This window comes from Martes martes (genome assembly GCF_963455335.1).
Source record: "Martes martes genome assembly, chromosome: 6".
NCBI lineage: Eukaryota > Metazoa > Chordata > Mammalia > Carnivora > Mustelidae > Martes > Martes martes.
In genome coordinates this window covers 10632212-10644255 of record NC_137893.1, presented here as the reverse complement: position 1 = coordinate 10644255, position 12044 = coordinate 10632212, and the positions used below count along the sequence as shown (strand labels likewise).

The following is a 12044-nucleotide window of genomic DNA, read 5'->3' as shown; positions in this document are numbered from 1 at the left end:
GAATCCACCGTGGGGGTTCGTGCAACGCACGGACGCGACTCGCTTGACAACGATCTTGTTTACACACCGCGCACCCCGGGGGAGAGCAGCCCTGCGTCCGCAAGCCACTGCCTGCGTTCCAGACGCTTCCCCGGGAAGGAGCGGAGCGCGGGGGCGGGGCCGCCGGGCCCGAGGCCGCCCGGCCCGCGGCTGCGCCCCCGCCCCGCCCGCCCCGCCCGCCCCGCCGCGGCGCTCCCGGCCCGAGCGGGTGCTGGGAGGAGCGAAACCGGTTCTTGGGTCAGCCTACCCCCGGGATGTGGCAGAGGAGGGCTGGCCGATACTCGGGGAGCCTGGGAAGGCAGCCGGCCTCTGCCCGGCGCGTCCGCGGGCCTCCGCACTTGTGCACTCTTTCTGCATTGCTAATCAGGACCTCTAAGGAGCCTAGGTAATTTCCAAACCCAAACCCTGCCCCCACCCCCAGCAGCACACACTGGCTCGCACCCCGGGTCCGTAGGAATTGCCAATAAGGGCGCCTCCTGTCCGAGGAACGTGCTTAGCAGCCGAATTCGGCCGCAAGGATGGTCTGAAGGCGGCCCTTGCTCCAGGCCTCCCCAGGGAGACGAGCGAGGTCCGCCTCCGGAACAGCCTGGAAGCTTCGACTTCCTAGGGCAGAGGAGAGAAGCCTACCTCACCTGAGCCGAGGCCAAAAACCGCCCCTTCCTTTGGGGCCTGGCTTTCCCTGTAACTGAAAGGACCACATCTACTGTAAAATTTTTCTAAATTTCACTAAATTGCTTTCGGTTGAATAATTACGGGATCTCAGTTTCAGAATTAAATTCATCACCTACCAGGACGGCGCCCCAGACTGGGCACACGCACAAAAATTAGCTGGCTGAGTCCTCACCCAGCCCAGTGGGGTTGCTACAAATACTTGCCCAGGGGGGCGCCTGGGTGGCTCAGTGGGTTATGCTCCCCACTCTTGGTTTGGGGTCAGGTCATGATCTCAGCGTTCTGAAATCCAGACCTCTGTGTGTATTGGGGGGGGGGGGTCCTGCTCCGCGGGGAGTCTGCTTAAGATTCTCTCTCTCCCTTCCCCCCCTCCCCCTCTCGCACTTGCTCTCTAAAATAAATAAATATTAAAACAAAAAGCCAAACACCTGCCCAGGCAGACAAACAGAAGGCCTTCCTAGGCTGTGTTGTTGGTGTAAAGTCACCCAGACCAGCTCCTCGCAGGACCTGCTCCTTAAACCCCAGGTTTCCATACTAGGGAATGGAAATGACTTCACCCTCGACTTCCTTTTCTCTGCAACCCTTTCTCCGAAGCTGTTTTCATTTCCTTCTTCCCCTCTCCTTTCTCTCCCTTTTCTTTTTGCGGCCTTGGCCACAGGGTCACTTCTTCCTAGCCACAGGAAGTCTGTCGAGGACAGAGGATTGAAGGGCAAGGTGGGGAAGGGAGATGCTCTCCACCAGAGCAGGACAAGGGCAGAGCCGGCCTTCTGCTCCTCTTGCCAAGTGAATGTGGTACGAGAACCAGCTGGGGCGGGTCTGGACACGCTTTCCTGTTCTGCAGCTCCCGGAAGTTATCGCGTCTCTAACTTCAGTGATCTTTGGTGCCCCTAAAGGCAAGTGGGACACCTGAATCATAAAGCTTCAGATGAGCTGAGTTCAAAGTTTTATTTTCTACTTCTAAAGACCTCCATAAATTAGGGCAAAGGGAGTTGGAATCCCGCCTCCTGCCCCGGCGTTCTTCTTAGATTATTAAGGTTGGCTAAGCAGTCGGCTCTTGGGAAACCAGGTGTAATGAGACCTGGCTGGAGGGAGCCAGGGGTTGTTTGTGGAACTTTCTTCTCTGCAGCAGGAGCAGTCCTGCAAGTTTGCCGCTTAGAGCTATGTGGTGTCACCTGCCTTCCCAGAGCACGAGGCTTCCCGGCTGAGTATCAGGCCGGCCTTGAATGAGGAGGAAAGCGGGCACTGTGAATTGGGGGCCACGGGCGTGGGAGAGCTGTTCACTCCCTCTCCCACCCCACCTCCACCCTTCTCATCTGCGGTAGCCTGGCTCGCTAATGTTCAAAGAGAAGCAATGCTTCGGAGCTTTGCCGCCAATTTGGATGGAGTCCTTAGGATTAAAGTGATAGGATATCGTCAGAACGAACATTCTGCACAGATCTAAGTTGATCCTGAAGAAAGCAATTAATTCTTGCTGTTCTGTTTTCCTTATCTTCCTGTGGAATCCTATTTTGTCCCAACTCTCTCATGTTTTTACATTTCCAGCAAAAGAGCGGTTTCTAAGGCTCTTACAACAGTTATGGTGTTGGGGATAGTCGGTACTTCCTGTTTTTCCCCTCTGGCCTGTCTGCTTGCAAATGTTCTGCCGTTGTAGCAACTGACGTGTTTTTGAAACCTGGTTGCAGAGATGCCATTGGTATGATTTTCCAGGTTGTGCCGGACCGTTTCCCCAGGGTGAACTCAGAGACCCTGGGCGGTGCGTGTAGGTTGAGACAGGAGGGGAACGTTCTACGCAACAGAAGGATGGGGACTTGAGGTGGCTTCATTCCAAAGCCCTGGAATGGCCCCACAATCACACCAGATCCTGTTCTGGACTGTCTGTCTGCCCACTCAAATCAGGTTCCCATAATAACAAGGACAAATTAGGTGGGAGTGTGAACCGTGGAAATATCAGCTCCCTATGGGACGAGCTTGTTGGTGTTTATGAACGTCGGCCTTTTGAAGAGATGGGGACCTAGAAAAAATCGAGGCTATTTTGCGGGAAGAAAACAAAAAGAGAAGGTGGGAGGAAGTGAACCACCCATCAAAAATAAAGGAACTCTCTCCCACTCTGCTTTGTACTGTGATCTAAACCTACCGGAAGCCGGACCCAAAAGATAGAAAAGCCCCAGCCGATGAGTGCATCATACTGTCAGCTCCGCGGGGTGTGCAAACAGCTGAGAAATGACTCCATTCTCATGACTCTCCAAGACATTCTACAGTGAGCGTCATGGTGACACCAGCTCTCGTCTACCTCCTGTTATTTCCTGGAGGGCCTTCCGCAAAGAGGAAAGTACCCCTTTCTACTTTATTCCAATAGACTGGTCATTTTTATATCTCAGTGGTCCCCAAAGCTTCTATAGAGGAATCTAAATCCATCTGTTATTATGGGGAAAATACAGACTTTCAGGAAACAGAAATGAGAAAGTCCTTTGGCTGAAATTATTTATTTTTTATAAAATCTTTCCGTAACAAAGAACCTATCTGGGTGATAAAGAGATTCAGAAGCATGGGGAAATGGCCCTCACATTGTGTTTTGTTTTTGCTCTTTGGTTACGTTCTCTGGGTCAATCAGACCGATTAGAAAAGTCAATGATATTCAAAGTGGGGTAGTCTTTAATTTAGGACTCGGACAACTATTTTGCTGGAGATATAGAAACATTAGGGAATCGGGACAGACTATGATTTCCCATAAAGATAAGGGAAACAGAAAACAGTAAGAATTAATTGCTGTCTTTGGGATCAGCTTAGATTTGTGCAGAATGTTTGTTTTGACAATATCACTTTCATCCTCAGGACACCCTTACAAATCAACATTGACGTGTCCTTAAAAAATAATGTGACAGCCAGCTCTTAATTACTTGAATCGTGGTGCAGAAAGAACTTATTATAACCAGCAGACCAAGGGACCATTCATAGAAAAGACGGGTGAACTGGACACAGGGGTGGGGTGGGGGGAGAGGGCGTTGGAGGAAGCAATCGAAGTTCCTGATTGTTCCTTTTCTCAAAATTCTTTTTGACAAAAAAAAAAAAAATTCTTTTTGACAAAGATTCAGTTGCACCAAATATCCATCAGTGTCATGATGACCAGACCATCAAACTTGTTTCATTAAACGCTCTGTCCTCCTACGACGGTCTAAACAGGGTTTTCCCGCTTCGCACTCTATCAATCCAGAGTGATGATTGTGCCATAATTTAGAAGATCCCTTGTATCAAATATTAATATTTGTATAGTTATTAAAGTATGTAATGATGTGCACAGGGACTCTAAAATTAAATATAGCATGTCATTTATAGTCTTTTCTAAAACTATAAATGAAAAATTACTTTCTAGCCATTAGTCTTTGCTGGAACCACTTGTGAGATGACTTCTGTTTTAAGCAGTAGATATAACACTTTTTAGGAAGTACAGCATTTAAGTGAAATCGTTTCCATTGATGATCAGGTGGTTTTCAGGTGAGGTTGATCCGTGTGCTCTTTCCTGAACAAAACATTGAGGAGAAGACAAATAAATGAAACAGATAAAAACAAAAGGTGTTGAGGGGGCCGTGGGGGAACAGGTTTGAGGGCTTTCAACCCTCTAAAGGGCCACAGAAGCACTTTTGAGGAGGAAGGGCAGGGCCTGGGGGGCCGTGAAAGCCAGTGAAGCATTGTCAGACTCATTAAAAAGAAAATAAATAAAAGCCTGTTGGAGATGACGTACCTCTTCCTTGTACCTGTATGTGTCTGTGAAGTACCATTCAATTCATATCTGGTTCCCATCTTCATCATTCTTCCCCTCAAACTGCAACTTCTGTGGCATTTTATCCTAGGGCAGATGGATTCTGTGTCTGTGAATTTTTAGATTCTCAGTTGTGTCGTGCCAGTTCAGACCAGGCCAGAGGCATGTTAGGCCAAAAGGCATTTGACCTCGATGAAATTATTTAGATAAGTATTTCTATGTTGTCGAATAACCGAAGCATCTCAAGAAATGATTGTCAAGTTATGATGAGAACTTTAAGGCTCTTTCATCCAAAAAAGGTGATTTATTTGCAGTTGAGACCACTGAGGTCTTGGAAGTTGAGGGAGATCACCAAGGTCATAGGAGTTCATTCCAGCACAAGTCTCTTGGCCTGAGTCCTATGCTTTTTCTGCTACCCTGTGGGATGCATTGCACACATTTATATGAAATTTTTACAGCTTGCAAATATCAAAAAGAACTATCAACTGAAACTGATGATTTGTACGTTTGTTTAGGCTCAGCTAGTCTGGCTCCTTCCTGAAGTCATAGTCAGGTGCCACAGCTCATCTTAGATCACAGATCCTGGAAACATCCTTAAGAAACACAAGTCACTGCAAAAGGATTTTAGGAGGTCACGTGGGGAGACAAAGAACATCAAGGTATGCCAAGCGTCTGTGCCTTCTTTGGAAAGTAGGGGGGCGGGTTGCGTAGCATATACTGAAACTCATCAGCAAACGCGAGGCTGGGACGGGCGGGCTGGAACCCTGGTGTAGCTGACTCGGACCGCTGTCCGCATCGAGAGCTCCTTTCCCACCTGACTCCTTGGGCAGAAAGTGGGGAGACCTCATCCCATGGGCCAACGTTCTCATAAACCCAGAGCTTTCAGTCCTGCCCTGGCGGCAGAGGATTCTGAGTTTGTGTCACACGCCCATGATCGAAATAAGGGAGCTTCGTGTGGTTTTGAACTCGTCTAAGCATATTTGTGCCTACTCCACATGCCTTTCCAAATGACCTAATTGGACATTTTATTTATAAGTCCCATTCCTTAAACATGTCGTTTTCTGGTTCAGGTGACGTTGGATTCGTTTGTTTTTGCGCCTTCTGAGCTTTCAAGAGAAATACTGAGGGAGGCTTCGCTGTGAACCAAATTGATACGATGGTTTCCATTTTTGGCTTTTTGGCATCTTCGCTTATGTTAGTTGTTGTGTGCCTAGTTGTACATACAGTGATACGACATGCATTTCAGTCTGTGTAAATGCACATGCTTCCGAGAGACCAAGTAGCACAGGCTTCCGTGAGGCACACGTCTGTCAACCGTGAGTGGAATGAGCGGAGTGAGTGTCCCGGCAGGGGTGCCCTGTTGCTCCGTACAGTTTGGCAAATGGAAGACACTCAACTTTGGAGAAGCATCTGGGGGTACTTGGGGTAATGTCCTGTATGTTACCTGGCTTATTCAGATTATGTTATAAATAGGATGGCCTCTATTTTTAAGTGATATCATTGATACAGCATTTGAAGTTTCCTCAGGAAAAAGAGTAGCACTTAGCATAGATCCTGGAACACTGGCTTGCCGTGCCTCACAGGATTGGTGCGAAGAGCAAATAAGGTGAAAATTGTAAGGGACGTTGCAAACTGTGACAGTCTCTTCCCATTTATTGGTACAGGTACATGTTTGAGTTACATTTCAGCATGGAAGCAAAGACCAAAAATTCAGATTATTCCTTCCACCCACTCTTATGAAAACACAGGACACTTAACCTGTTTTTTTCTTCAGTAGCTTTATTGATGTAGATTTTACATACCCTAAAATCCGCTCACCGTGAGTGCACACTAATTGATTTTGAGTAGATGTATAGGGTCGTGCACCCTTCGCTGGAATCCAGTTTTAGGACATTTCCATGACACCAGTAAATTCCCATATGCCCATTTGCCGTTTATCCCTTTTCACACCCCGGCCCCAAGAAAACTCTGACGTGCCCACTATTTCTATACATTTGCCTTTTCTGGACATTTCATAGGAATGGAGTCTTTTGACTCTGGTTTCCTTCATATAGTTTATGTTTTTGACATTCATCTATGTTGTAACATATATCGGTACTTGGTTCCTTGATATTGATGAATACTATTCCATTAACATTTGGCTTGTTTTGAGTGTCTGACTATTTGAAAAATGGTGCTATGAACATTCACGTACGTATCTTTGTCTGGACATCGTTTTCATTTCTCTTGGGTAGATTCCTAGGGGTGAATTGTTGGGGTTTATGGTAAGTTTATGTTTACATTTTTAAGGAACTGCCTATCTGTTATCCAAAGTGGCCATATCATCTTATATTCCCATCAGCAATGTCTAGGGGTTCCGACGTTGCCGCCGCATCCTTGCCAACACTTGCTACTGTCTGTCTTTTTGATGACAGCCGTCCTGGTGGGTGTGTAGTGATGTCTCGTGACAGTTTGGATTTGCATTTCCTTAACAAGTAATGATGTTGAGCATCTTTTCATGTGTGTGTTTGTCATTAGTTTTTTTTTTTTTTTTAAATCTCTAGTCAGATCTTTTGCCTAGTTTTAAAAACTGTGTTGATTGCTTGTTATTGAGCTAGACCCTACTTGTTTTTTGCCATTAATTACCATTTCATCTTTCACCAACATATGCTGCCTTCCAATGTTACTATATGTCTGTACTTCTTTAATTTTTAGTAAAAATACATCTTTTTCCTCCAAACTTGATTTTGAAACTTCCTCAAGGAAGTTTTTTTATTTCTTATTTATTTCTTTTTATAAGCCGGACCTAGCAAGATATTCTAAAGATAATATCTCCTCAATGAGAATTTGTCACATAAATGATGAAAAGCTCATTTTCTGTATATCAGTATCATCAGAACACCTGGTATTATAATTTAGTGAGTCGCATTTAATTTTCTTGATTATTACTTATTTTGTACATCCAGGGTTTCCGTTTTAAAACCATTTTGGAACTGAAGGAGCGCTTCAGATAGTAAACATGGACAAACAAATTTAATTATCAGAAAAGGATTAAAAGAGATTCCGGGGAAACATTAATAGTTTGTGGTGGTTAATATGTTCAAATAAATTCAGATTTTTAGGTATTATAATTTTTCTGCAAATGTCTCCGAGTGCCTTAACAAAAATAGCACAAAACATAATTATCAAAACGGACAACCCTCTCAAGTGTACCCACGAGTAGGTTGAAAGCAAACCAAATGCTTCACCTATCACCAGTACTCTGGCCCACAAATAAAGATTTCTAATTATAAATATAAACCTACTTATGTATCAGCCTGAATATAAAACAAAAACAACTTTCCTTATAACTAGTAAATAACGGGGGAAAAAAAAAACAACTTTTGAGCCTTGCCTGGAAGGATGCCAAAGATATACACTTGAGAATATTTTAAGGTAATTAGCATTTTTGTCTCTGTGTCAGTAAAAATAGGCTTTTGCCTGCTACTAATTTTCTTTGGGTTAGTGAGACCATTGTATGAGTGAAGGGCCGTTAAAGGCCATTTATATTGTACAAACAGAGGCACAAATTAGAGAGGGCATGTTAATAAGGAGAGGGGCCTTATGAGTGCTCAATTATGAGCCCAGAACCTGCTTCTATTTTAGGGGGATAGAAAACACATCAATCTTGCTTTTAGAATATTTTCAATTAAAATGAACAGCACAGGGCATACTAAGAACCAGCAAAGGCTGTGGCCATGCGGATTTTGAATCGTTCTTACGCACCATCTGAGTATCAAAACTGATACACGTTTAATGGGCTGAAATATAATTTGAGATCCCCGAAGAATGAGGTCCCCGAGCTGCATAAGAAATTCTAAAGGAAAAGAAATAGAAAACTGGACCATCTGTTTCACTTTTCAGCCTGCAACCTTTAGAGTGGAATATTTGGAGGAGGATGCTGTTTAAACCTGAATAGGGATGAAATATAGTACATAAACTCATAACATATCATTAACTTCCTCTCTCCCAAGCACAATCAATAGCGTCCGCCAGCCTAGCTCTGCATGCTAAAAACAAAGCCCAGTGTTCCCCGCACAGAGCAGTCACTTTTCCCCACACCGAAACAATAGTGGATAGATGACTCTCCGGCCCTAGGCAGTGCCTCCTGCCTAATTGGGGTGAGCAAACAGAGGGACCCACTCTATCCAGGCAAGTGTTCGGAGGATGTAATTATAGTTTGCGTATGCAGTGATATCCGTGTAAGCCCAGTTTGCACTTCCTTTAGCCACTGCTTTCCGTGGCTTCCTAGCATGTTTCTTATTCAAACTTAGGAGCACATTTCAAGATCTCCTCCCCCCAGGTTACCTTTCCCCTTATGCAAAATACTGATTTTAGAAATAGAGCTAACAGGCAGTCAGGGTTCACGGAGTGCTCAGAGAGTGGAAAGGCACTAAATAAAGCCGTGAAAGGTGACGGGAACGAATGCCTTTGGTCTCGAGGTAGAGAAACCACTACCCCCTCAGTGCTATTCAGTAAGCCCAGAGCTGAACTTGTGCAAACCATGATTGTATTGGATTTTTGGCTTCTCTTTTTCAGGTGGTGCTAGTCCTCTCTCTTGAAACCTTTGTAACTATTAAGGCTGAAGTGCCATTTAAAGAAAAAGGAAGGCAAAGAAACGAGCTATAGGAAGCCATGGTGAGTCATTTGTCAATGAATCCTTTCTTGAGCTCATTGGGGAAGCAGGCTTCAGGGTGATGGGATCATAGGCTTTATTTTGAATTTGTCTGTTATAACCTTAAAGCTTTCTTCAAGGGAGATACATAGGGTTCATATCTGATATACAGTCTCTGTTGCTACGGAAAAGTCTGTACTTAACCATATTATGGTGTTCTGTTAGGAGCAGGGAAACCAGAATATCAGTTCATCTCTTTTTAAAAACTGTGTTTTATGGGCAAAAACAAAACAAAAAACATGGACAGCACCTACTTTGGACGTCAGAGAACAATTTTTTTTTTTTTTTTTTGTCAGAGAACAATTTTAAAGGCCTTTTTTACATTGTATATATCAAGAAGCTGTTATGCCTTTAAAGATTCGTGGTGGCCTCTTAGCTACAGAAGTTAGCAGTCATGTTATACAGTTACTCACCTTACCCGATGGAAGCTCCTCTGAAATTTACATCTCTGAGTTCATCTCCATGTTGCATGTCTCATTTCCACCCGACGCTCCACAACGGAGCTCTCCTTTGGGCCTGGTATCTAGTACTGCGTTCTTGGTGCAAGGTTTCAACCCAAGAAGATGCTACGATGAGTGCTTACTGTTCATGAGTCTTCTGTTCAAAATGGAAAGGTAAAGCTTGCCCTAACATGAAAATCTGGGCTTTCCCGGAAAAAAGGCAACAATGGCTCTAAACACAGTTTAAACATTTTCAGCTTTCACATTTTTTCTCTTTGTATCCATCATTGCAAAGTATCGTTTGATTCGTTTTAAAACGGTAACGTAGGGGCCACCTGGGTGCAGGAGTTTTGTGCTTGGGGTTGTGAGTTCAAGCCCGACTTTGGGCACAGAGATTACTTAAATAAATAAGTATGTTTTTTTTTTAAAGCCAGTGATGTATTGTATAGGGCTAACTCCTACACTTGTAAGTAGACCTGTTGGTTCCCAGCAGGGATCTAGAGTCAGGCCGCCAGGGTGGGGGTCCAGCCATGCCATTTGTAGCCTGTGTGATCTTGGGCAAGCTTCTTAACCTCCCTGTGCTGTAGCTGTAACACCGGAATAATAACGGCACCTATTTTATAGCGCTGAAGGAATTAAATGAGATAGTTCTGGTAAAGCACAGAAAATGGCGTCTGGCACATAGTAGGTATGCAGTATGTGTTAGTTTATTACATCGTTGCGTGTCTTTATCATCCTGCAATTTTTGATTTGCCCTTTTCTATGAATATGGAGCCATTTCCTTAACTCAGAAACATTTTTCTTTAAAAGATTTTATTTATTTCTCTGACAAAGAGTGAGAGAGCAAAAGCAGGGAGAGTGGCAGAGGGAGAGGGAGAAGCAGGCTCCCCACAGAGCAGGGAGCCTGATGAGGGGCTCGATCCCAGGACCCTGAGACCATGACCTGAGCCAAAATCACACACTTAACTGACTGAGCCACCCACTCACCTGAGACGCATTTAAAATGGTAGAATTTGGGTCATTGTGGCAGGATGTTAGAAAAATACGTGGGATTGGGGGACTTTCCGGTGTCCCTCAAATAATACTGAGAATATAAATGACAGTTTCCCTGTAACTCTAAAGAAAATTTGGCCTTTCAGTCTGGAGTAGTAAGTATGATTCCTTCTTTGCCCATTGTCCTGCTAAAAGCTCTTTTTTGATTCTAGATAATACAAATTAAAAACTGTCTGCCTAGATATATATATGTTATAGAGGTCTTTAAATCTCTGTTCACATCAGTGCTGCATTAACAATCCTTGTATGTTATTAAACGTAGAAAGAGGTTAAAAATAATTTTGATCATTCACTCCAACATAGGCAAAGACCAGTCATGGTCTTTGGGATACTGGCTTTTACCGGTGTGCTGAGTATAATAAACATAGACAAAGACAAGGAGCTAGTTTTGTGTCTCTCCAAACTGAATGTGTAAGGTTTCAGCCAGACCTGGAATTGATTGTTAGTATTTGCCATTTCTTCACAACCAGCGGGAGCACTATTAGTAGGTCTCTTTCCTTTACTCGGAACATAATTTGGTCCTGTCAAGTTAATGTGGCTACAATGGAATGGAATTTTTTGTTCTTTAAAGGTTTGTTGTTGTTGTTTTCACATTTCATTTATATACTATCTCTAGTGAGGTCAGATTCCCCGTGTAAATATTATCTGATTTATTCTCATAACATCTCTAAGAGATAGGGTGTGTTTGTCTATATTATTAACATCTGGTCTTAGAAGATTCACATTTACTTTGTTGGGAAATCACCGAAAATAAATCTCATGTAGACACTAATGGAAAATATAATAGGAGATAAATACAGGTATGTCTGCAAATGAAGATATTTTCCCACCTTTGAAATCTGTTGACTAAAAAGATAAAAAGTGGAACAACTTACGATGATTGAATAGTAATAAAAAGCAGCATTTAATCTAAATCTCTCCTTCCTGTGATTACAGCATACTAAATATTACTCAGTACCGGAGAGTGTGCTGATGAGCTACGTAAATGTTTTCCAATAAAATTAAATAGATTAGATTTGGAAAGAGAATGTTAATGTTTCCAAGGCTTTTAAAGAGTCGTCTTCATTTTTTCTGGAAGAGTCTTCTTTAAAAACTTCTCTGAAAAGTACGTGCTTGCAGACCGTGGCACAGTGTTCCGAGTCCTAGCAGAGCGGATGCCGTTATTTCCACGCGGGTAGAACAGGCAGAGGCAACCATCATGTGTGAGAAGTTCTTGTCATCTGTGATCCTTTATTGTTAATTCTCTTCGTGTATTTTGCCTGCTGCTTTGTTTTGGTTGTCAGAGTCTGTTACTGAGACAAGAGTAAGCTCATCCTGCCCCGACAGCCGCAGAGTGAGTTGGCATGATGCGCCGTGAGGTGAGTCTAATTGCTGTTAATATTGGAAGGATGCA

At 43.7% G+C, this 12044-nt stretch overlaps 1 long non-coding RNA gene across 3 annotated transcripts in view; it reads left to right on the top strand.

Moving 5' to 3' along the window:
* Positions 1-236: 236 nt before the first annotated feature.
* The window catches only part of LOC308344134, a 28171-nt gene continuing 16363 nt past the window's right edge, over positions 237-12044 (top strand). The window contains exons 1-4 of one of the 3 annotated variants that reach the window (XR_013966962.1): positions 237-424; positions 4981-5124; positions 9023-9121; positions 11935-12009. This is a non-coding gene — a long non-coding RNA (uncharacterized lncRNA). The remainder of the gene's footprint in view (positions 425-4980; positions 5125-9022; positions 9122-11934; positions 12010-12044) is intronic. The other 2 variants (XR_013966963.1, XR_013966964.1) reach the window with 2 other exon arrangements.